Source organism: Callithrix jacchus, chromosome 3, assembly GCF_049354715.1.
Source record: "Callithrix jacchus isolate 240 chromosome 3, calJac240_pri, whole genome shotgun sequence".
In the NCBI taxonomy this organism is placed as follows: domain Eukaryota; kingdom Metazoa; phylum Chordata; class Mammalia; order Primates; family Cebidae; genus Callithrix; species Callithrix jacchus.
The window spans coordinates 90,932,391-90,958,866 of record NC_133504.1 but is presented as its reverse complement, the minus strand read 5'-3'; the positions used below and the strand labels follow the sequence as shown (position 1 = coordinate 90,958,866).

The following is a 26,476-nucleotide window of genomic DNA, read 5'->3' as shown; positions in this document are numbered from 1 at the left end:
CGCCCTCTGGGAACTTACATAAAATGCAGACATGGAAGGGTGACATTAGATATTTTCCTACATAATTGGAGCTACCTAGGGAAAGTGTATTTCATCACACTCTACAGAAGGTTTTTTGGCTGTGGTCCTTTCATAAGGGATTAACCTTCAGATGCATTCTCATTCCCCTACCAGCTGTATGTTTCTTCTTGCAATTACTCCCAAATAATTCAATTCTTTATATAGTAAAATAACTTCATTGCAGTATAGAATTATTTCTCTGTCCCAAGAATGCATTTTTCTATTAAACATCTAGTCACAAGAGCTTAATATCTATGTTTTTCTGTGAATGGTCAGAGCCCTATGAAACAGGCAAACAGGGGCTGTAATGCAGGACAGGCAATAGTCTTAATAAAAATGAATAAATAAAAGAACACACAAAACAGTTCCTTCTTCCAGCCTTTACATTTGCTAAATTGTCATCTATATTCTCCATATACTGGTCTTGAGCTCATTAATATCCAAACACATTAATCATCACTGCTTTGACTGACTCCTTGGGATATTTACACACTGTAATCAGTTCTGGTATTCTTTGCAAACACACACTGTGAAGGACCCTTTGGGGTCAAGTGCATTGCTTTTCCTTACCAATGAATGTATTCTTTTAAGAAACATGAACATGACCATTTCCCTTATATCACTTTCTTGTATATGACAGAAATAAAGATACATAACTCTTGGGGAAAATAAATTAAAGTATCTTCCCTCCATTCAACATTCTATAATAGGCAAGATATGGGCCTCTTTTTTCTACCATCAAGAGCATCTTATTATCTCTCAGGAAGGAAAACCCTTTGGATTTAGTTATTCATCTAATTAATACTGCATCTGCAAGGCATATGTCTACATTTTGCCACCACTGCAAGCACGTCAGCCCTCACCATATTGAAAACCACTCTACCACCTCTGGCTGCACTGAGGATGTTTCTTCCATCTGAAGGCATCTAAAGCTCACCATGTATACTGATGGGCCAGCAGCCTGAAAGCAGAAGTGCAGGGGATGTTAACATGGTCCATATTTGTTAACAGAAACCTCCTTTTAGTGAATGAGGAAAGCCTAATCCCATGGAAGTATGGCTTCAATTTTTCATTGAAATTACAATCAAACAAATTGCCAGCATACATTTTTCTCTGTCAGATGTTTCCCTTATGGTAGATTTGGAGTACCTTGGGCCAGCTTATAAACCTTGTCCTCTACCAGCGTTGCTACAGACTCTTCTCTTTGTTTTCAAATACATTTCACTTTTTTTTCCAAGTGTGGATGCATTTGATACACAGTAGTACCCGACAGGAAAATATCTCTTCAACATGGACTTTTTGCAGGACTCTGATGGAAAAGTTGACACATTACTGGCTCTTCTTTAGCTCTCTGTAGAGAACTTGGTATGATAAAAATCACAAAAACCAAGAGCCTGCAATTTCCTGATTTTCTTGTGCATATTAAAATTGTATTTATCAAGGTTGACTCTTGGCTGCTGGTTGAACTAGCTCTCCTGGAAGGAATGGCTTTTAGAGTGTTGCTTTGGGACTAGGGGATCTTAAGAACTCTGTTGGACAAAGTAATCTTGGGAATGACTGCACTATTTTCAGACTCACGAAACCACAGTCTTCTCAGGAGAACTGAGCGCAGGTTGAAAATCATTCTCCTCCTTTTCTTTCAGCAAGCAATGTCAGAGGGAACAAACAAAGGATAATAAAGACCAGTGGATTTGATCTCTGGTCCCACTACTATATCCCTAATGGGTGAGAATCTACATCAAAGAAACTACAATGACTCTGGGAATTGACCATATTTTTGTTTTCAGCCCATCCCCAAGCAAAGGTATAATGGAATTGATTTGGTGTAAAGCTTTGGTCATGTGAATATGTTGGCAACTGCCAAATGTTACCATCTGGACCAAATTATTTCTTTCTGTATCTTTGCAGGTGTTATTTTCCAAGGTGACTGCTTCTACTTTAATTGGAGAGGAGTTGGGTTCTAAAAACAGAAATGGTTTAACTACTCTTTTCATTTTACTCTAGGAGAATTGTTCTATATAAGTACTTAATACTGCATAAAAAGGCCCATTAGAAGAAAAAGAAGTGAGATGTAACCTAATAGGCTTTTGTGAAGGAAGCACTAGAAAGGGAGTAACAAGGCCTGGACTCAGTCTGGACTTTACTCCTGAAATAATGTGTGACTGAAGAAAGACATTCTTCAATGTCATAATCCTTCTCCCATATAAATTATAGCTTACCAGCCGGGCACGGTGGCTCAGGCCTGTAATCCCAGCACTTTGGGAGGCCGAGGCGGGTGGATCATGAGGTCAAGAGATCGAGACCATCCTTGTCAACATGGTGAAACCCCGTCTCTACTAAAAATACAAAAAATTAGCTGGGCATCGTGGCGCGTGCCTGTAATCCCAGCTACTCAGGAGGCTGAGGCAGGAGAATTGCCGGAACCCAGGAGGCGTAGGTTGCGGTGAGCCGAGATCGCACCATTTGCACTCCAGCCTGGATAACAAGAGCGAAACTCCGTCTCAAAAAAAAAAAAAAAAAAAAAAATTATAGCTTACCAGCATCATATCACCACTGAATTTCGGGAATGAAAGGGACTTTGGGGTATTAGTTCCTCTGCCTATCTCAGCAGTATTTTGTGAATCAAATGAATATTAAAACTATATTTGTATTTATTTGGCCTTGACTATTACTATGCACCCACTATGTGGAAAGCATTGGGAGATAAACAGAGAGTAAAATACAGAGATAAATAATATCGACATTTTTCTCTTAAAGAATCCCATTATCTTACAGGGAGATGCTTTCTTTCATGTAGGTATTCAAGAAACATTTACCTATGGTAAATGTTTATCTATGGTAGATGTTGGGAGTACAAAATAAAAAGACATAGTGTTTACCAGACCTCAAGGATCTTTTTTATTTGTTGGAGAGGTAGATAAGTAAATAGTTTACAACTGTGATAAATTCTTGGTGAACTATGGTGAGAGTGGTGCCAGGGGAGGGTTTCTTAGATGAAATGGTAATTGGTTTGTTTTATCTACAAATAATGCAAGGGGTGAATGAAAGTGTGATATGTGGGCTCTGAAGCTTAGGAGAAAAGGACAAATGCCACATGGCATTCAGGGAGAAATGTTTCTTGAGGACCTGAAGCACCTGAAGTCATAAATGGAAGAATTTTGCTGGTATTCATTGATTTTTAAGTTTCTCTTGGATATCCATGGAGAATAGTTGTCGAAGTCTTGCTCAAAAGCCACCCTCTTATTCTTATGTCAAGTCTCTAAAACAGTACACAGAAAGATCACTACCACTGACACCACCACAAAAAGCAACCACAAATGCCATAACTTCCATTACTATACCATTACTGTCACCCTGACACCATTATAATGACCACCACAATAACCATCATCACCACCACTACCACCAATGTTATCGCAGTCACCACCATTGCCATTACCATCATCACCCGAAACAGCCATTAATATGTTGCCACCAAGAGCACTGTCACCACTACCATCATTTTGACATCATCTCCAACGCTATTGCCACTACCACCACCATCACCACAGTCATTAGTACTACCACATTGCCATTACAGCCAGCAACAACCACTAACACTGCCACCACGACTAACCAACATTACTATCACTACTGTGACCTCAACCACCATTATCATTACCACCACTGATACCATTACCAGCACTACCACTAACAGTCTCATTCTCATTCTTGAAATTTGTTCCTAAACCTTCTCAGGCATTTTAATAGTCATATTTGTCCCAGGTCAGAGTTCTCACATATGTAAAATGAGTGATATTCATAGCTATTGTAAATGTCAACTAAAGGGGCACTTTAATAAAAGCCCCTTTCCAAATGTTTAAGAATTCTCCAGGTTACTAAAGAAAAATAAAATTTTAAATAGTTTCTTCCTAAAAGGAAAAAACAACAATAACACATACTAATATCTTTGTTTTAAATATATAACCACTTGGATCCTCAATATGTGGAGAATTATTTGAAATTTCTTTCTTGGAGGAATAGAGAAGTTAAGATGGAATGATATGCAACTGTGATGATGATTTTCTATGACTCCCGTTCTTAGTTTTACCCTATGTAGACTGCTCTTTCTAAAGACTTTTCAGTTAAGGCTGAAAAGTGAATAATGAAGAATAAGGCTAATTGTAAGAATCTAAGAGTTCTGTGGTTAAAAGTGTCTTATCTTTTCTATTAGCTTTTATATATTTGAAGGTTACAGAAGCAGCTAGAGTCAGATAGAAGTGTGCCCAGAACAGAGTTGATAGTGGAGCCAAAAAATAAAAAAGCAGAAATGAACAGGACCAGTGTTTTTTCAAAGCTTCTTTATGTGTTGAATCCCAGGCAATTGTGTTTTAAATTAAATGTAGAGCAATTTTCTCAGGAGAAAAATAGTTATAGAATTTGTATGTAGTATAAAGATCATGGTCACAGGTGTCTACAGAGGAAAAGCTGTTGAGTGATCAATTCTTTTTTTTTTTTAATTTTTTATTGCATTTTAGGTTTTGGGGTACATGTGCAGAACATGCAAGACAGTTGCATAGGTACACACATGGCAGTGTGTTTTGCTTCCTTTCTCCCCTTCACCCACATTTGGCATTTCTCCCCAGGCTATCCCTCCCCACCTCCCCCTCCCACTGGCCCTCCCCTTTTCCCCCTATAGACGCCAGTGTTTAGTACTCCCCTCCCTGTGTCCATGTGTTCTCATTTTTCATCACCCGCCTATGAGTGAGAATATGCGTATTTCATTTTCTGTTCTTGTGTCAGTTTGCTGAGAATGATGTTCTCCAGATTCATCCATGTCCCGACAAACGACACAAACTCATTATTTCTGATTGCTGCATAATATTCCATGGTGTATATGTGCCACATTTTCCCAATCCAGTCTATCATCAATGGGCATTTGGATTGATTCCAGGTCTTTGCTATTGTCAACACTGCTGCAATGAATATTCGTGTGCATGTGTCCTTATAGTAGAACAATGTATAGTCCTTTGGATATATATCCAGTAATGTGATTGCTGGGTCAAATGGAATTTCTATTTCTAAGGCCTTGAGGAAATGCCACACCGTCTTCCACAATGGTTGAACTAATTTACACTCTCACCAACAGTGTAAAAGTGTTCCTTTTTCTCCACATCCTCTCCAGCGTCTGTTGTCTCCAGATTTTTTAGTGATCGCCATTCTAACTGGCGTGAGATGGTATCTCAATGTGGTTTTGATTTGCATCTCTCTGATGACTAGTGATGATGAGCATTTTTTCATATGATTGCTGGCCTCATATATGTCTTCTTATGTAAAGTGTCTGTTCATATCCTTTGCCCAATTTTGAATGGGCTTGTTTGTTTTTTTCCTGTAAATCTGTTTGAGTTCTTTGTAAATTCTGGATATCAGCCCTTTGTCAGATGAGTAAACTGCAAAAATTTTTTCCCATTCTGTTGGTTGCTGATTAACTCTAGTGACTGTTTCTTTCACCATGCCGAAGCTGCGGAGTTTGATTAGGTCCCATTTGTCTATTTTGGCTTTTGTTGCCAATGCTTTTGGTGTTTTGTTCATGAAGTCCTTGCCTACTCCTATGTCCTGGATGGTTTTGCCTAGATTTCCTTCTAGGGTTTTTATGGTGCCAGGTCTTCTGTTTAAGTCTTTAATCCATCTGGAGTTAATTTTAGTGTAAGGTGTCAGAAAGGGGTCCAGTTTCTGCTTTCTGCACATGGCTAGCCAGTTTTCCCAACACCATTTGTTAAACAGGGAATCCTTTCCCCATTGCTTGTTTTTGTCAGGTTTATGAAAGATTGTATGGTTGTAGATATGTTGTGTTGCCTCCGATGCCTCTGTTTTATTCCATTGGTCTATTTCTCTGTTTTGGTACCAGTACCATGCTGTTTTGGTACCAGTACCATGCTGTTTTGATTACTGATGCCTTGTAGTATAGTTTGAAATCCGGTAGTGTGATGCCCCCCACTGTGTTCTTTTTGCTTAGAATTGACTTGGCTATGTGGGCTCTCTTTTGGTTCCATATGAAATTCATGGTGTTTTTTTCCAGTTCTGTGAAGAAAGTCAATGGTAGCTTGATGGGGATAGCATTGATTCTATAAATTACTTTGGGCAGTATAGCCATTTTCACGATATTAATTCTTCCTAACCATGAACATGGAATGTTTCTCCATCTGTTTGTGTCCTCTCTTATTTTGTTGAGCAGTGGTTTGTAGTTTTCCTTGAAGAGGTCCCTTACGTTCCTTGTGAGTTGTATTCCTAGGTATTTTATTCTTTTTGTAGCAATTGTGAATGGCAGTTCGTTCTTGATTTGGCTTTCTTTAAGTCTGTTATTGGTGGAGAGGAATGCTTGTGATTTTTGCACATTGATTTTTTATCCTGAGACTTTGCTGAAGTTGCTTATCAGTTTCAGGAGTTTTTGGGCTGAGGTGATGGCGTCTTCTAGGTATACTATCATGTCGTCTGCAAATAGAGACTATTTGGCTTCCACCTTTCGTATTTGAATGCCCTTTATTTCTTTTTCTTGCCTGATTGCTCTGGCTAGAACTTCCAGTACTATATTGAATAGGAGTGGTGAAAGAGGGCATCCTTGTCTAGTGCCGGATTTCAAAGGGAATGCTTCCAGTTTTTGCCCATTCAGTATGATATTGGCTGTTGATTTGTCATAAATAGCTTTTATTACTTTGAGATACATTCCATCAATACCGAGTTTGTTGAGGGTTTTTAGCATAAAGGGCTGTTGAATTTTGTTGAATGCCTTCTGTGCGTCAATTGAGATAATCATGTGGTTTTTGTCTTTGGTTCTGTTTATGTGGTGAATTACAGTTATAGACTTGCGTATGTTGAACCAGCCTTGCATCCCCGGGATGAATCCTACTTGATCATGATGGATAAGTTTTTTGATTTGCTCTTGCAATCGGCTTGCCAATATTTTATTGAAGATTTTTGCATCTATGTTCATCATGGATATTGGCCTGAAGTTTTCTTTTCTTGTTGGGTCTCTGCCGGGTTTTGGTATCAGGATGATGTTCGTCTCATAAAATGATTTGGGAAGGATTCCCTCTAGTTTCAGAAGGAATGGTACCAGTTCCTCTTTGTGTGTCTGGTAGAATTTGGCTGTGAACCCATCTGGACCTGGGCTTTTTTGTGTGTGGTAGGCTCTTAATTGCTGCCTCGACTTCTGACCTTGTTATTGGTCTAGTCATAGTTTCAGCTTCCTCCTGGTTTATGCTTGGGAGGACACAGGAGTCCAGGAATTTATCCATTTCTTCCAGGTTTACTAGGTTATGTTCATAGAGTTGTTTGTAATATTCTCTGTTGATGGTTTGAATTTCTGTGGAATCTGTGGTGATTTCCCCTTTATCATTTTTATTGCATCTATTTGGTTGTTCTCTCTTTTCTTTTTAATCAATCTGGCTAGTGGTCTATTTTGTTGATCTTTTCAAAAAACCAGCTCTTGGATTTATTGATATTTTGAAGGGTTTTTCCTGTCTCTATCTCCTTCAGTTCTGCTCTGATCTTAGTTATTTCTTGTCTTCTGCTGGGTTTTGAGTTTTTTTTATCTTGCTCCTCTAGCTCTTTCAATTTTGACAATAGGGTGTCAATTTTTGATCTCTCCATTCTCCTCATATGGGCACTTATTGCTATATATTTTCCTCTAGAGACTGCTTTAAATGTGTCCCAGAGTTTCTGGCATGTTGTGTCTTCATTCTCATTGGTTTCGAAGAACTTCTTTATTTCGGCCTCCATTTCATTGTTTATCCAGTCAACATTTAAGAGCCAGTTGTTCAGTTTCCATGAAGCTGTGCGGTTCTGGGTTGGTTTCTGAATTCTGAGTTCTAACTTGATTGCACTATGGTCTGAGAGACTGTTTGTTATGATTTCAGTTGTTTTGCATTTGCTGAGCAGTGCTTTACTTCCAATTATGTGGTCAATTTTAGAGTAGGTGTGATGTGGTGCTGAGAAGAATGTATATTCTATGGATTTGGGGTGGAGATTTCTGTAAATGTCTATCAGGTTTGCTTGTTCCAGGTCTGAGTTGAAGTCCTGGATATTTTTGTTGAATTTCTGTCTGGTTGATCTGTCTAATATTGACAATGGAGTGTTAAAGTCTCCCACTATTATTGTGTGGGAGTCTAAGTCTCTTTGTAAGTCATTAAGAACTTGCCTTATGTATCTAGGTGCTCCTGTATTGGGTCCATATATGTTTAGGATCATTAGCTCTTGTTGTATCGATCCTTTTACCATTATGTAATGTCCTTCTTTGTCTCTTTTGATCTTTGTTGCTTTAACGTCTATTTTATCAGAGATGAGAATTGCAACTTCTGCTTTTTCTTGCTCTCCATTTGCTTGGTAAATCTTCTTCCATTCCTTTATTTTGAGCCTTTGTGTATCCTTGCATGTGAGATGGGTTTCCTGGATACAGCACACTGATGGGTTTTGGATTTTTATCCAATTTGTCAGTCTGTGTCTTTTGATTGGTGCATTTAGTCCATTTACATTTAGGGTTAATATTGTTATGTGTGAATTTGATACTGCCATTTTGATGCTAGCTGGCTGTTTTGCCCGTTAGTTGTTGTAGATTCTTCATTATGTTGATGCTCTTTAGCATTTAGTGTGATTTTGGAATGGCTGGTACTGGTTGTTCCTCTCTGTGTGTAGTGCCTCTTTCAGGAGCTCTTGTAAAGCAGGCCTGGTGGTGACAAAATCTCTGAGTACTTGCTTGTTTGCAGAGGATTTTATTCTTCCTTCACTTCTGAAGCTCAGTTTGGCTGGATATGAAATTCTGGGTTGAAAGTTCTTTTCTTTAAGGATGTTGAATATTGGCCCCCATTCTCTTCTGGCTTGTAGAGTTTCTGCCGAGAGATCTGCTGTGAGTCTGATGGGCTTCCCTTTGTGGGTGACCCGACGTTTCTCTCTGGCTGCCCTTAGTATTTTCTCCTTTATTTCAACCTAGTTGAATCTGACGATTATGTGCATTGGGGTTGCTCTTCTTGTGGAATATCTTTGTGGTGTTCTCTGTATTTCCTGCATTTGAGTGTTGACCTGTCTTGCTAGGTGGGGGAAATTTTTCTGTATAATGTCCTGAAGAGTATTTTCCAGCTTGGATTCATTCTCTTCGTCACATTCTGGTACACCTATCAAATGTAGGTTAGGCCTCTTCACATAGTCCCACATTTCTTGAAGACTTTGTTCATTCCTTTTTGCCCGTTTTTCTCTAATCTTGGTTTCTCATTTTATTTCATTGAGTTGATCTTCGACTTCTGATATTCTTTCTTCTGCTTGGTCAATTCGGGTGTTGAAACTTGTGCATGCTTCATGAAGTTCTCGTATTGTGTTTTTCAGCTCCTTCAATTCATTCATATTCCTCTCTAAGGTATCCATTCTTGTTATCATTTCCTCGAATCTTTTTTCAAATCTTTTTTCAAGGTTCTTAGTTTCTTTGCATTGATTTAAAATATGATCTTTTAGCTCACAAAAGTTTCTCATTATCCACCTTCTGAAGTCTAATTCCGCCATTTCATCACAGTCATTCTCCATCCAGCTTTGTTCCCTTGCTGGTGAGGAGTTTTGGTCCTTTGTAGGAGTTGCGGTGTTCTGGTTTCGGGTGTTTTCCTCTTTTTTGCGCTGGTTTCTTCCTATCTTTGTGGATTTATCCACCTGTCGTCTGTGTAGTTGCTGACTTTTCCATTGGGTCTCTGAGTGGACGCCCAGATTGTTGATGATGAAGTATTTCTGTTACTTGGTTTTCCTTCTACCAGTCTAGCCCCTCCACTGTATGACTGCTGAGGTCCACTCCAGGCCCTGCTTTTCTGGGGTGCACCTATAGCAGCTGCGGAACAGTAAGGGATGCTACCAGTTTCTTTTTCTGCTATCTTTGTCCCAGAATGATGCCTGCCAAATGTCAGTCTTCTGGATATAGAGGGGTCAGGGAGCTGCTTGAGGAGATAGTCTGTACTTTATAGGAGCTCAAGTGCTGAGCTGTGAGCTCTGTTGTTCATTCAGGGCTGTTAGGCTGCTACATTTAATTCTGCTGCAACAGAACTCATAAAAAACCCTTTTTTTCTCAGATGCTCTGTCTTGGGGGGGTTGGGGCTTTCTTTGTGCATGTCTGTTGTGCTGTCCTGCCCAGCTAGGAGGCAGTCTAGTCACTATTTGCCTGCCGAGGCTCCGCCCTGCTAGTGTGAGGTTCGCCCTGTTGCTGCAGGCTCTGCCCTTCTGCTGTGGTCTCCGCCCTGCTGCCATGGGCTACACCCTGTGGCGGAGTCTCTCTGTTGTAGCGCGTTGCCTCGGCAATGGCTGGCTGCATCAGCAATGGGTGTGTACCTCAGTAGGGGCGGATTGCCTCGGTAATGGCGGACACCCCTCCCCCACGGAGCTGCACCATACTGGGTTCAGCTGTGCCCTAAGGGAACCTCTCCACCGGGAGCGTTTGGAATCTTCATTTTGTTTGTCCCACTGCGCTACCCCAAGCGCTGTTTTCCTGGAATTTCCTGGGCTGGCTCACTGTCCAAGTCCCATTCAGTCTCAAGTTCAGCCCTCTCAAGTCTCAGACTGCCGGTTCAACAGGGCAACTGGACCAGTGCGCTTTGTGTGGAGTGCTGTGGAGTGCCACTGTGCTACAGCGCTGGCCGCTGGCCGCACCAGCTGCCGGCTGCACCAGCCAAAACCTCTGCCTGGCATCCCACATCTCTTTTGTACCTGGGAATTTCCCCATTCTGTGGGCAACAAAGATCCATGTGGAAATGCGGCCCTGACTCACCCTCTCTGCGCATTCACTGAGAGCTTCAATCCTGGGTTGTTCTCACTGCACCATCTTGAGTCCTCCTCCTTGAGTGATCAATTCTTTCCAACATTTTAAAAAAAGATTCAACTTTAGTTTCTTCAATTGTTTTGTCATCTCTTAGCACTCATTCATGTTGTTCAACAAACATCTCTTGAACAACCACCATATTACATGACTGAGGGACTGTATTTTCTAAATAGCTCTTGAGGACACCACTTCTTGGTATCACCTTGGAGTTTGCTACCTATTGAAAATGGTGGTAAGCAGGTAGTGATATTACAGAAGAATCATCCTGCAATACACAGATACGTCTGGTCCAATAAACATCTGAGACAAGATGAACAAGATTTGTGGTGATGAAGGGTCTGGTCAGAAAAGGAGGTGGGTAAAACAGCATCTATTTTGTCACTTTAAGAGTGGGAAGAATTTTGCTAGAACAAGAGATGGTGGGAAAATAAGAAAGGAAAATAGAACATTTTAGGCAAGGAGAATAGTGTGTGTAAAGATGGAGAAGTATAAAGGAAAATGTAGCTCATTCCAGAAACTGCTAAAAGGATCAACATGGTGAGAATATCACAGTAGATAAATATTAGGTTCCAAAGGCATATGAAAAAACAGCTGAGGAAAATGAAACAGAGAAAATTCTACTTGTTAGCAGTTCTCCCCCCTACTCCTATGACCTGAAAAAAATTCAATACTTTCTGAAGCATTTGGATCTACTTAACTGGTGGAACACCAGAATTTCATAAGAGTATATGTAACTAGAACAACTAGTTAGAAGCCAAATTGGCCTTATCTGGTTTGGGAACAAAGTTTAACATAAAATTACATCTATGACTACACCAGGGTTTGGATTGAAGGTGTTACAGGAGATTTGCAGTAAGGATGATAGAATGATAGAGTGGTTGTTAACATATTTTAGAGGATTTGTGCATGTGTGCTCCATGTTATGTGCCTTTTACTCTCTTGGGATTCAGATCTGCTATGCATATGCAAAATAAAAGACAGATATTTACAATCTGTTTTTAGGATGTATTAGAGGTTAATGACAGAGTCCTGGTCTTGTACGTGTTTTATTCTTTCTGTAGCTACAGAAGCATTGAAGGAGAGAAAGTATTACTGGTAGAAAACAAATATAGAACTTCATGTTTGAGAAGTGGCACCCTAATTAATGAGCTCTGACAGTTTGATTTTTAATAGCATATTTGTAGATATTTGAGGCTAAGTAGCTATGCTTCCACTTATCCTAAAGAGAGCCATTGCTTCTCTGGCAGAATGATAGTGTAGAATTCTTTGTAAAAAATAAATAATTTAATGTACAGTTTTAAAAATTTCATTATTTTATTTTCAACTAACAAGCAGTACATTATACATTCAATCTGTTCATATAAGGTAATATATTTCTTGCAGTTACATCTATTCATATATGCTTATTCTCAGAAAATGATTATATTACAATTCTTAATCTAGGAAGAGAAATGAAAGGGTCCAGGCATTTGACTCATATATATTGATTAATCCTACATAGCAGGGGGAGCTGAGGACTTCTCTGATAAAACTCTCCCAGGCCAGGCAAGGTGGCTCATGTCTGTAATTCCAGCACTTTGGGAGGCCGAGGAGGGCAGATCACGAAGTCAAAAGATCGAGACCATCCTGGTCAACCTGGTGAAACCCTGTCTCTACTAAAAATACAAAAATTAGCTGGGTGTGGTGGCCTGCACCTGTAGTCCCAGCTACTCAGGTGGCTGAGCCAGGAGAATCGTGGAAATCTGGGAGGCGGAGGTTGTGGTGAGCAGAGATTGAGCCATTGCACTCTAGCCTTTGCAACAAGAGCAAAAGTCCATCTCAAAAACCAACAAACAAACAAACAAAAAAAACAAAAAAACTCTCCCTACAGTCTACTCTTGTCTTCCATTTGCTGCTAGAAATCATTTTGCTTGGTTTGCTGTTGCTTATTACATGGATTCACACTGGATCAGACTCTTGAGAGGTGGAGAAATGAGTTAGAAGACTTTTTTTCCCAGTTAATTTTTTTTTTTTAAATTGTACTTCAGGTCCGCATGTTCTCACTCATAGGTGGATGTTGAACAATGAGAACACATGGACACAGGGAGGGAAGCATCACACACTGGGGTCTGTATAGTCGTTTTTAAAAATTATTTCAAAACATGTCCTTTTTTAAAAAATGAGTAGCAAATATTTTCTTATTTAGTTAAAATCCTGTTTTTCTTTGTTTATTTTTCAAAGCTGTATTGTCATGAGAGAGCCAAGATTCTTCGAACGTATTTAACTACTAGAGGGAATGGCTCAGAATCCCAAGTATCAGCTTTAGTGCACGTAAGTTCCCTGGAACAAAACTTTAAATCTCCAAAGTTTTCTTTTCAAGTTGCCAAAGTAAGGTCAAGAAATCCACCAAATTTTTCTAGGGCTATTTCTCTCTCTCTCTCTCTCCTTACTCTCCAGGTTTATCATTATCATGTGTTGATATTAAGGTACATACTGAAGCAGACTTCTTTTGAGGACAGGTTTGGCAATATATACAGTACACTGAAGGGCCTGAAAAGTTAATAAACCTTTGCTGTAATACAATAAGGCAAAAGACAGTAATTTGGGTCTCGAAAGAGAGTTGTCAGTGATTATATTAAAGCTTTTACTTTTGTGCTAAAAGCAAGATGAATACAATTCAAATTCAAATTGCATAGGCTTTTAAAATATGGTTTGAAAACATGACAGTCACTTTGAATAGCCAGTTGATTTTTCCTTTTGACATGTAAACTAAAACATTCTGTCAGTTATTTTAAAAAGAGTGGTAATAAAAAAATTAGTATTGACTGCATGCCACTATTTCAGCCAATTTATGTCAAGATAATACAAAAATGGCACACAATATGTTTATCCATGTTTCAGCTGTTGACAGTTTGTTTCTGTTAGTCATTTTCTTATTAGGAATTTTAGTTCTTGTACATGAGTTTTAGTAAAATATAATAAAATGTAATATTCATCAATTGTGCTAGGCACTGTGCCACATGCTTTATGTGTACTATAGCATTTACTTTTCTTAATATTATTGATATTATCATATACATTTTATTGATGAAGAAATAGAGGCCCAAATAGGGTGAATAAATTGCCTTGGGGTTAACAGCTAATTAGTGGTAGATTTACAATTTATAGATTTGATATTTGGGGTAGGTTTTATGTTTATAATCACATTTCTCTGATACTATTGACCTTGATACATTCACTATGTCACATATCAAGCAAAAATACTGGTACATTTTCTAAAGTTTAACACAGGAAAAAGTGTTTTTCATACATTGTAATAGAAAGCTGAATTAAAAACCTCCAAATTGAATCTTTTTTATAATTGTATTTCATTATCAGATTGCAAAATTTTAAAAAGTCCTCACCCAAAGTCTTGCTGGTAAGAGTCTAATAGCATGTCATTTAAAGAAATGATTTTATAGGGTTAAGAAAAAACACTAGCCATTAATTCTATCCTGATTCAGAGGCTACAAAATGTAAGCCCTGAGCCCTTAAGGAATAACTTTTCTGATCATAGAATTTGATCATAAGAAATCTTAAACTCATATTAAACTTCTGAAAATGAGAATTTTTTTCTCTTGTTTTTTTCTTTTCTGACTAAAACCACACTTTTTAATTTTTTAAGAACAGGAAATTTAGAAAGTTATTAGTTTATAATATGGTATAATCATTTTACAGAATGTGGAGAGAAAATGTGGGCAGAGGAGAAGATACAACATTACAGTTTTTGTCACAGGATGGGCCAGGGAAGGTGAGAAGAGCAGTTTGTCCATCCAGCTGTGTCCAGCCATATATCTGCTCCATGGAATGCAACTTGGAAAATTAGCTTTGAGATCCACTGAAACTTATCTTGTCATAGAACACAGAGTATGTAAGGGTAGTTGTTATACCTAGAGGTAGATGTGGAAAATCGTTTATGAAGGAAACTATACTCATTTTGATACTTTGGTTCTAATTTGCCTCTTTAATTTATATATTCATTCCTTCAACAATCATTTTGTGAACTGGTAATACAAACATAAGCAAGAAAGAATCTTCTCCCTGTAAGAATTCACAGTCCAGCAAGAGATTATCTATATCTATCTATCTATCTATCTCTGTTTTTTTATTGAACAACAAAGCTACCATCCTTATAAGTTGAGAGAGTAAGGAGGAAGAATTGTCTTAGCTCTTTCTGGAGAAGGGTGGAGGCCAGGGAAGATTGCAAAGAGTTAATTTTTGCATGTGGTGCTGGATAAGGACGCAACTTTATTCTTTTGCATGTGGATGTCCAGTATTCCCAACACCATTTGTCAAAGAGACTGCCCTTTCCCAATTAAATAGTCTTGGTGCCCTTGTTTAAAATAATTTGACCATACACAATAAAAGACATTTCTGGGCTCTCTATTCTATTATATTGGTTTGTGTATCTATCTTATGCCAACACTATGTTATTTTCTTTACTGTAGCTTTGTAATGTGCTTTGAAATCAGAAGCGTGAGTATTCCAACTTTGCTCCTCTTTTCTAAAATTATCTTGGCTGTTTGGGATTCCTTGAGATTCCATGTGAATTTTAGAATAGGATTTTTTTCTATTTCTGCCAGGAAATCCCATTGGGATTTGGTAAGAATTACATTCAACTTGTAGATTGCTTTGGGTATTAAGAACATTTTAACAGTATCAGATCTTTCAATCTATCAGTATCAGATATAGTCCATTTATTTGTCTTCTTTAATTTCTTTAAGCAAGGTTTTCTGGTTTCCAGTGTATATCTTTCAACTTCTTGCTTAAATTTGTTCCTAATTATTTTATTATTATTTTGAGATAGGGTCTCACTCTGACACCTAGGCTGGATATAGTACAGTGGCATGATCTCGGCTCACTGCAACCTCTGCCTCCCAGGTTCAAGTGATTCTCCCGCCTCAGCTTCCCAAGTAGCTGGGAATACAGACATGTGCCACCACACCTGGCTAATTTTTTGTATTTTTAGTACAGACGGGGTTTCACCACTTTGGCCAGGCTGGTCTTGAACTCTGGAGCTCAGGTGATCAGCCTGCCTTGACCTCCCAAAGTGCTGGGATTATAGGCATGAGCCACTGTGCCTGGCCAGTATTTTATTCTTTTTAGTGCTATTGGATAGGAAATTGTTTTCTTAATTTCAGGTTTTAGGTTGTTCATTGCTAGTGCATAGACACACAACTGATTTTTTTTGTGTTGATTTTGTATCCTCACACTTTGCTGAATTTGTTCATTATCGCTAAGGTTATTTGTTTGATTTTGTGCATGGAATATTTAGAGGTTTCTACATAGGGCCTATCCCAGTCTTAAAACAGAAAGTGCTATACCACAGGAAATCCCTTAGTCTTAGCAAAACTGAGATGGTTGGTCAGTCTAGGTGTTGTGGATCTGGTGGTAGAGAAACAGTGACTATTAGTAGCAGCACAATGCTTTTTATGAATTGAAATTTTGATTAAGAAATTTGTAGATTGGCTGGGCATGGTGGCTCACACCTGTAATCCCAGAACTTTGGGAGGCCAAGGCTGGTGGATCACCTGAGGTCAGGAGTTTGAGACCAGCCTGGCCAACATAATGAAATCTTGTCTCTACTAAACACACACACACACACACACACACACACACACACACACACACACACACACAGAGTTAGCTGTTGGGTGTGATTATGGTGCCTGTAATCCCAGCTATTTGGGAGGCTGAGGCAGGATAATTGCTTGAACCTGGGAGGCAGAAATTTCAATGATCTGAGATTGCACCATTGCACTCTAGCCTGGGCAACAAGAGTGAAACTCCATCTCTCAAAAAAAAAAAAAAAAAAAGCTAAAAGACATTTGTAGATTATATACAGTTGTAAGAAATAAAGCCTAGTAAGCCTATGTACCCTTTACTCGGTGGTAAAATAATGCAAAATTCTGATACAACATCACAACTGGGATATTGTTGGTATGGATAAAATCCACTGATCTTATTTAAATTTGACCAGTTTTACTTATATTCATGTATGTGTGTGTATTTAATTTTGTATAATTTTATCACATGTGTAGGTTCATGTATCCCTCACCACTTTCACAATACAGAACCATTGCAGCATTACTAGCCTCCCTCCAGTCATTGGTTCTTTGATAACTATACCTGCTTTGTTCTCATCCTTTCCTGACTGCTTTTTTCTCTCACCCCTACACAATTCTGTTTCTAAACCCTAGCAACCATTAATATGCCTTGCTTTTCTAAAATTTTATTACTTCAAAATATATGTATGAATATATAAATATATATGCATAAGTATATGTATGTGTATTTGAAATTATACAGTATATAATATTTTGGGATTAATTTTTTTCACCCAGCATAAACTCTGAAGATTTATCTAACTTGTTGGAAGTATCAATAGTTCGTTCTTTTCTGTTACTAATATTACATGGTATTGATGTACCATAGTTTGCTTACCATTTACTTGTAAAATAATATCAGAGTTTTAAATACTTTTTAACTATTAAAAATAAAACTGCAATGAACATTCATGTATAGGTTTTCTGTGTGGATATAAGTTTTCAGTTTTTTGTAATAAATACCCAAGAGTAAATGTCTGGGTTATATAGTAAGTACACATTTTATTTTGTAAGAAATTGCTTAACTTCTTAAGAGTGACTGCACCCTTTTACATTCCCTTTCATACATTTGAACAATGTATGAGTAATCCAGCTTCTCTGCATCCTTGCCAGCATTTAGCCTTGTCAGTAATTTTTATTTTAGCTATTCTCACAGATATGTAGTAGTATTTCATTGTCGTTTTAATTTGGATTTTCCTAATGGCTAAATTAGGAAAAATGCTGAACATTTTTTCATATACTTATTTATCATCTATATAACCTCTTTGGTGAAAGGTCAGTTTCTGTATCTTGACCATTTTCTAGTTGGATTGTTCACATTTTTTCTTTTACAATTGAGTGTTCAGAATTCTTTGTATATTTTGAATACTGTTCTTTTGTCAGACATGTGGTTTGCAAATCTTTTCTCCCAGTCTGTAGCTTGTCTTTTCATCCTATTTATATGGTCTTTCACAAGACCAGAATTTTTAACATTGATGAAGCTTCATTTAAAAAATTTTCCTCTTTGGATTGTCAGTTTGGTATAAAGTGTAAAAACTTCTTGCTTGATCCTGAATCCTGAAGATTTTTTTGTGCTTTGTTGACAAGTTTTATAGTTTCACATTTTAAATATAAGAGCATTATGTAGCTTGAAATTGGTTCTTTATAGGTGTGAGATGTAGGTTATGGTTCATTTTTCTGCCAATCATTTTCCAGCACTATTTGTTGAAAATTGAAAGCAAGTGAGTTACTTTCTGGATAGAATGGGGTTATATAGGCATTGGGCAAATACACCTGCTCAAGATGGGAGAAGTTGGCCAAAACAAAGGGGCTACAGGCCTCACACAAGTCCCAAATCTAACAGGGCAGTCATTAAACTTAAAGTTCCAAAATTACCTACTTTGACTTCATATCTCACATCCATATCATGCTGATGCAAGAGGTGGGCTCCCATGGCCTTGGACAGCTCCACCCCTGTGGCTTTGCAGAAACTGCCCCTGCCCCCAGTTGCTTTCACAGGCTGGCATGAGATTTTCTTTTCTATAACATTGTCAGGCTGCAAATTTTCCAAACTTTTATGCTCTGCCTCATTTGAAACACTTTGCTGCTTAGAAATTTGTTTTGCCTCATACCCTAAATCATCTCTCTCAAGTCCAATGTTCCACAAATCTTCAGGACAAGGGCACAATGCTACCAGTCTCTTTCTTTCTTTCTTTCTTTTTTTTTTTGGAGACGGAGTTTCGCTCTTGTTACCCAGGCTGGAGTGCAATGGCGCGATCTCGGCTCACGGCAACCTCCGCCTCCTGGGTTCAGGCAATTCTCCTGCCTCAGCCTCCCGAGTAGCTGGGATCACAGGCACACGCCACCATGCCCAGCTAATTTTTTTTGTATTTTTAGTAGAGACGGGGTTTCACCATGTTGACCAGGATGGTCTCGATCTCTTGATCTCGTGATTCACCCGCCTCGGCCTCCCAAACAGTCTCTTTCTTAAAATATAGCAAGAGTCACCTTTACCTCAGTTCCCAAGAAGTTCCTTATCTCCATCTGAGACCACCTAAGCCTGGACTTCATTGTCCATATCACTAACAGTATTTTGATCAAAGCCATTCAGCAAGTCTCTAGGAAGTTCCAAACTTTCCCACAACTTTCTCTCTTCTTCTGAGCCCTCCAAACTGTTCCAACCTCTGTGTGCTACCCAGTTCCAAAGTCAATTCCACATTTTTGGGTATCTTTATAGCAGCACCCCACTCTCCATGGTACCAATTTACTGTATTAGTTTGTTCTCATGCTGCTGCAAGAAAATACCTGAGATTGAGTAATTTATAAAGAAAGTATGTTTAATTGACTTATAGTTTCACTTGGCTGGGGAGGCTTCCGGAAACTGAAATTGATGGTGGAAGGCCATCACTGAGGGCCAAACCAATACCACGATATGGTCCCACAAATGTTTTAATATCTTGTGGTCTTAATCTAAACTTACAAGGTTTACCCAGAATAAAGAACATTCTATCACCACCAACTAGATTGTTTTTTATTAAGCATTATTTTTAAAGTAACCTACTGTATGGAGTTTGGCTGTGGTTCATCTGCATAAATGGTATTGATTGACAGCCTCAGGAAAAGGAACAGCCCTCCATTTTGTAAATATCAGCTTACAAATCTTTATAGTTACTGGTAGTTATACCAGAAAGCAGAGAAGGGAGAAAAAGCAATATCAAGGCTTTCTTTTTCTTCACAGGGTGAAGAGATGAGAGAATAAGTGCAAAAAGAGGAAATGCTAGACACTTATAAAACCATCAGGTCTTGTGACAACTTACTCGCTATGTTGAGAACAACATGGGGGAACCACCCCCAACATCCAATTACTTCCACCTGGTCTCTCCCTAAACACATGGGGATTATGGAGATTATAGAGATTATAATTCAAGGTGAGATTTGGGTGGGGACACAAAGCCTAATCATATGAGACTCCTAATGGCCATGGATGAGACTATTTTTCTACAGCTTTAAATAGGAGTGTGTGTGTTTTGTTACATGCTGAAAACATTAAGTGATTTCCAGCTCATAATTAATAGAGCAAGTTTTCAGTCAGAGACACATGCAACAGCTTTCTTAGCTGTATGTTTACTTTTCTTCTGTGATAATATATCCAGATACTGCAAGTGAGAGAGGATGCTGAAAGTCTTTTTCAATGAAAGTGATTTGGAACTATTAAACAAAAGGAATGTTTTCCAAAATGTTTCTTATAGAACACTAGTCCTTGAATATATTCCAAAGGAAAAATAGTGCTTTACCTATAAAAGTTTACAAAGGAATGAAACTCAAATATCTCTCTTGAGTGTTTACAATGCATGGGAACATATTAAGGATTCTAAATAATTCTGCCATAAAGAAACCTTTGGTTTTAACCTCAGCTTTTCTAACACTTGTCATAGATTTCTGGGTTTTAATACCACATGCTATTGTGTTACATCTGTGAGAAATGAAATTTCACTTTATTGTCACTACAATTGAACTTCCTAGTTTTGAATGCTGATTTCTGTGCTAAAAAGTCAGTAAAAAAGCATTTTTCACATGAGTAATATTGTTTTGCAGCACTTTAAGAATAGATAGAATAAAACGCATTTAGTCGTGTTTTCCCTTTTTATTCTTATTCCCTACTGCAGTTATTAGCAACCTTAGCATCAATAGGGTGAACATTAATTTGTACAGTTTTTCTGTCTTCTCCCTTAAAAATATCTTACATAATGTAAACTTCAGTTTTTTTTCTCCTTATGCTACCAAATTCACTTCATAAGTTTTCCACGTCCTTTTTTCTACTACTAATATTTTTATATTTTTCTGTAAAGACAATTTCTCACTCTTGGTGATAACCTCTCTTCAGGAAAATAATCTCAAGCCCTTTCTTCTACCTTCAGTTCCTCCATTTTGTTTTTATTTTTCTCTTCTGCAATTTGAACCTGAATCAGAGATAAAATATAAGAGAGAACTTGAGGTTGATGTCAGAAGTATTTCTAGTAGGGCCAAGAAAGCCTTTTTCTGGAAGGTGAGTGTGAGTCATAAAACCATGCACGAGTGGTAGATATGCCACAGGATGCCATTCATTTGTTTTTCATTTTTAACTTGAAGAAAAATTTGTGATTTTTACACTGGCATAGAAAATAAAAAGAAGCTTTGACTTATATTTAAAAAATGATCCTGCTTACTTGATATGTTATCATCTTTTATTATGCTTTGCATATAAACAAAAGTATTTTCTACTGTAGTTTTGCGATATAATGTTGTAAAAGTATGTTTGCCAAACACAATATTTGGAGTAAGTTGATATTTATTATCTGTTTCATCGGATACAAAAGGCTCTTGCCTTTTCTCCCTTCTCTGCTTTCTGGTATAACTACCAGTAACTATAAAGATTTGTGAGCTGATATTTACAAAATGGCGGGCTGTTCCTTTTCCTGAGGCTGTCAATCAATACCATTTATGCAGATGAACCACAGCCAAACTCCATACAGTAAGTTACTTTAAAAATAATGCTTAATAAAAAACAATCTAGTTGGTGGTGATAGAATGTTCTTTATTCTGGGTAAACCTTGTAAGTTTAGATTAAGACCACAAGATATTAAAACATTTGTGGGACCATATCGTGGTATTGGGTTGGCCCTCAAGAAATCAGAAGGTAACTGGTGTTCCAGGAGCTATTCAACCTAAAAATCTTAGTGTAGTTAGCTTTAATGAAGTAAGTTAAATTATCTGAGGCTGTGTTTTTAATATATAGCTACTAGCCACATGTGGATATTGAAATTAAAATTAATTAAAATAAACAAAACTAAGTAGTTCCTCATTCACACTAGCCACATTTCAAGTGCTCAATAGTCACATACTATGAGTGGCTACTGTGTTGGACAGTATAGATTGTAAAACATTTCCATCATTGTTGAAAGTTATAATGAAAAGGGCAAATCTGGAGGGCATTAATTTTCCTGTTTGTATATAAAGGACCAAAACCTAGAATTGCACCCTTAATTATCAGTCACTTCAGGTTATTTAGAGCAGTCTTTTTTTTTTTTTAGGAGAGAAACAGGAGAAGGAGAGAGAGAGAGAAACAGCTAACTCTCACACTGAGTGAGAGAATCCAGAAAGATGGAATCCAGGAGAGGAAAGCAGCTTCCACACTGAGTGGAAGGGAATAGAGAGATGCAGAGTTTAGGAGGGGAAGACAGGCTTCCATGAAGGGAGTGTACATGGAAGGGGACTCCAGAGGGAAAATCTAGGAGAGAGAAAGATGGCTTCCATAAAGGGAGAGTTCGTGGAAGGGGATCCAAATGTGGAGTCCCTATTTGGAGCAGTCTTAATTACTCAGATGTGAAATACTTTTCAGAACAATTGTATAATCTACTGAAAAAATATTGAATTGGGAGATAGGATAAGTGGAGTTTTTTTTTTTCCTTCCATAAACTCGTGTTTATGAGAAAATGATTTGACTTAAATTACTTTTACTTGTAGAAAACCAAACTATGAAACATGTGCAGAAAAGAGTTAACATAGGAAGCCTGACTACTATCCTTAGAAAGGGTACTTACAAAATTGGCCCTTGCCTGGCATCTGAAAACTTAGATTTCAAAAGAATTCCCACTATTTCCTCATGAGAGTGTCTCACTGTGCCAAGAATCCTTATACAAACAATACGGTTTGTGCTGAACTCCTCCTTTCTTACTGGGAGTCTGGAATTTGTGTATGTGCCAGGCAGAGGGTGCTTACTTGACTAGCCCCAAACTAAAATCTTGGTGCTGAGTCTCTAACAAGCTTCCCTGGTAGACATTTCACACTTGTCACAACTCATTATGGGGGAATTAAGCATGTCCTGTGTGGTTCCACTGGGAGAGAACTCGAGAAGCTCACTCCTGGTTTCTCCCAGACTTTACCCCATGTGCCTTTTCTCTTTGCTGATTTTTCAGTGTATCTTTTTACTGTAATAAATCATAGCCACAAATATGACTATATATTGAATTCTATGAATCCTTCTAGCAAATCACCAATCCCAGGGGTGGTCTTGGTGACCCTCAACACACCTCATAATTATGTTGAAGTCTAAAGTTTAAGAATAAGTTTGAATTCCAAACACAGTGCCATACACTTGTCAATTATTGTTAATAATAGTACTGAATCTGGCAAGGAAGAAAATCACACAAAATATTTATTCAAAAATACACAAAATAATATTGTTTAAAATAAAACTGAAAAGTGATATACTCCTGAATAAATTATATCTGACATTTTTAAGACATAATTGTAGTGTCATTTTATTTACATTAACCAGAGACACTGAATCTTAAAACTATATTAGGATTTGGGAAGGTATGACTTAGTGAAAAACAGAGAACATTATGCCCTTCTTGGACTTCTAAATATCTACAGGAACACTTCCAGAGCAGTCTGGAAAAGTAGGCTCGAATGGCTAAGATAAGAATTTCAGTGAAACAGAATAGCACTCATCCTTCCTTGGACCAAGTTTAAAGAAACTGAAAAGTCCTCTTTACACAATTCTCTGGATATGAATCTGTCTTTCTGCAACAGGTTTAAGTGACTCAAGACCTCAGAGGTGACATATCTGGGTGTTTCTTGACAGATACTGAGAAATATGACCTTGGCTTCCAGTGCTGGGAGTGAGAACAGAGCTGTCTCTTCTTTTATTTTAAAAGTCAAATTTATGAAGTATCTTCTTGTAGTGAATGCTCTCTTGGCTGAAACATCATAATCTTTACCTAAACATGAAAAGCTTTCTCTTTGCTATGCAATTCAGTCATATCCAAATTCCAAATGTCAAGTCACCCTCTTTTCTGATTTCCACCACCCATTTTACAACATGGCCCCAGGGAGGATATTTCCTTGGTTTCCTACAATGATGTCTGATGAAGGTACTTGTGCCTTTCTTCTTTTCTCTCCCCACCATATTCTTTCTCTCATACCTTTCTTTTTCCATTCACTAAGGTTCTTATTCAGATGACTAATTTCAAAGGTTTGGATCAAAACTGCCCCAGGCATCAGAGCTTTTGGGGGCCTAAGTTCGAGTACAAATTGTTTCTAGGGGATACCCAAAGGTTTTCTTTATGACCACAGTGACTTTGAAAAACATATCAAAAGAGAAAAAGAGAACAAGTATCAAACTTTATGGAGTATAAAATAGCATGAGGAATAAGATTGCAAATATATGGAACCAGATTGCTTGAATTTGAATTCTATCTTTTCTATTTATTTCTGTTTTACCTCAGGCAATTTACTTAACCACCCTGTGCCTTGATTTACTTATCTCTTAAAATGCAATAGCAACAGCATCTATTAATACCCCCCCAATTTTTTTTAATAGAGACAGGGTCTCACTCTGTCACCCAGGCTAGATGGAGTCAATGACACAATCATAGTTCACTGCAGTGTTGATCTCCTGGGCTCAAATGATCCTCCCACCTCAGTCTTCCAAGTAGCTGCGACTACAGGCATTTGCCACCATCCCTGGTTAATTTTTTTTTGTATAGATGGGGTCTCACTATATGGCCTAGTCTGGTTTAGACTCCTGGCCTCAAGTGATCCTTTTATCTTGGCTTCCCAAAGTGCTTGGATTGCAAGCATGGGCCACCACACCTGGCCACCATCCACCTTACTGAGATATTGTGAAGATTAAATGAATTAACTTATGTAAATTGCACAGAACACTTAGTAGGTGCTGTATAAATATGGTGACCAACTAATTGATCACCCAACCTGGGATGCATTTGAAGATAAAAAAGGGCATTATTAATAATGATACCAGAACAAGTATTACAGTAAGTGTTCAGTATTATTGTTTTTTAATTTTTACTTGAAAGATACTTATTTTCAAGTAGCAAAATCCTCTATGGATGGAAAACTCATTAATATAAACTTTCCTGCTAGTAAAATACAGAATATAGGAGAAAAAATGAATGTACCTCTGCGTTATAGGACTTGTGAAGATGAATTCAGTTGGGTCACATGAGCACATGCACACTGAGTTGTCAATCTTTGAGACTGGGGAAGCAATACTCATTGAGGACAGGAGTATGTTTTTATACTTGTTCAAAGTGCAGAGGGTAAGGACCAGAAAACCTTATTTGAAGGTGAAGTTAAGTTAGATTCATTAAGAGCCCATCAGTTATTAAAGCCACGAATGATAGCAAAGCAGGCATAAAGTACCTCCAGTGATTTGCCATGCAGTTCTGGCCTTGCCACCTTTTGGTAATGCTTTCTCTAAAATTATTTTAAAACTATCAGGTAGTATATGATAATTGAATGATGTCACTTGTCGCTTGGTCAATATTGTTTCCTTCCAGAGTAGTTCAACCTCAGATATCACTTAAATATACTTCATTCTGATTATCATTTAACAGTGATGGCTACTATTTTTCTTTTCTTTCTCTCTAGTCTTCTCATACAGCTCACAGACCTTTCCTTGGCACTTGATAGAAGAGGCAGAGTAACTTTTCTTAGGTGGCATAATTCTTCAAAATGTATTCATTTTCAGGAACATGGTGATGTATGGTAATACACAAGCAGGGATCAGTAGTCCCAGAACTGAAGGAAGAATTGACAAATGTATCAAAGATGCCTAATCAAAATGTGTCCACACTCTGCTAAAGTCTGGTTGAGCAGAACTAACAACATCTTTTCTGTTTTCTTATTTTTAATATTTTTTGTTTTGAATACAGAGATGATATACAGAAGGAAATCAAACAAAACTGTTGACAAAAGAGGAGTTTGAGTGTTGCTAATGTTTGAAGATGAGTAATTGCCAAATGGGGAGGTTGAGTCCCAGAAAACAGTAGAGAATAAATAGCTTTATGAGATTTCAAAAACTAAATATTAACAAAAATATTAATTTGAAAAAACTCAAAATGTTAATGTTCACTTAGTAGCATTTCTTAATTTATAAAATTTTGATGCTATTGGGTAATCAAATGCATTTGTATCTATAAACCACCATTGTGGTTTATACAAATTTAGTTCTGCTTCAGGTAGAACTACTTCAGGTCAAATTATGCCTCGTTCTTAGCAAACAAAAACTACAGAAATTAGTAGTCTCTTATAACACAGTTCACAGCACTAATCATGTACCACAACTTGATGTTGACTGAGTCATTACTACATACAGAGGATATGGCATAAAATTTTCTACATGTTTTATAGGTACTTTTGCTTTTGATCCTCACAACAGCCCTATGAAGTAGGTAACATTGTCTCTGAGGTGCATGGAAGTGAATTTGTCTGAGTCTTAACAGCTAGTAAGTGAAGGAGACAATATTTAAACCTCAGAGCTCATGTTCATAACTCTTGCTCAATACTGACCTTGGCACCATTACCAGAACGAGATTTGATTCTAAACACATATCTTAGAGGAATGCTAAATGCCTAGTGATTTAATACATGGCACAATAAAAGCATTTAAAGGCAGGATACCACAAAATCCTCCTTTTGTTGAATC

At 37.7% G+C, this 26,476-nt stretch overlaps 1 long non-coding RNA gene across 1 annotated transcript; it reads left to right on the top strand.

Moving 5' to 3' along the window:
• The first annotated feature begins 11,288 nt into the window (after positions 1–11,288).
• LOC118152073 (uncharacterized) lies at positions 11,289–25,656 on the top strand. Its single transcript, XR_004740422.1, has 4 exons — positions 11,289–11,419; positions 13,103–13,192; positions 20,955–21,031; positions 25,440–25,656. It is a non-coding gene; the product is annotated as an uncharacterized LOC118152073 (long non-coding RNA).
• The last annotated feature ends 820 nt before the right edge of the window (positions 25,657–26,476 follow it).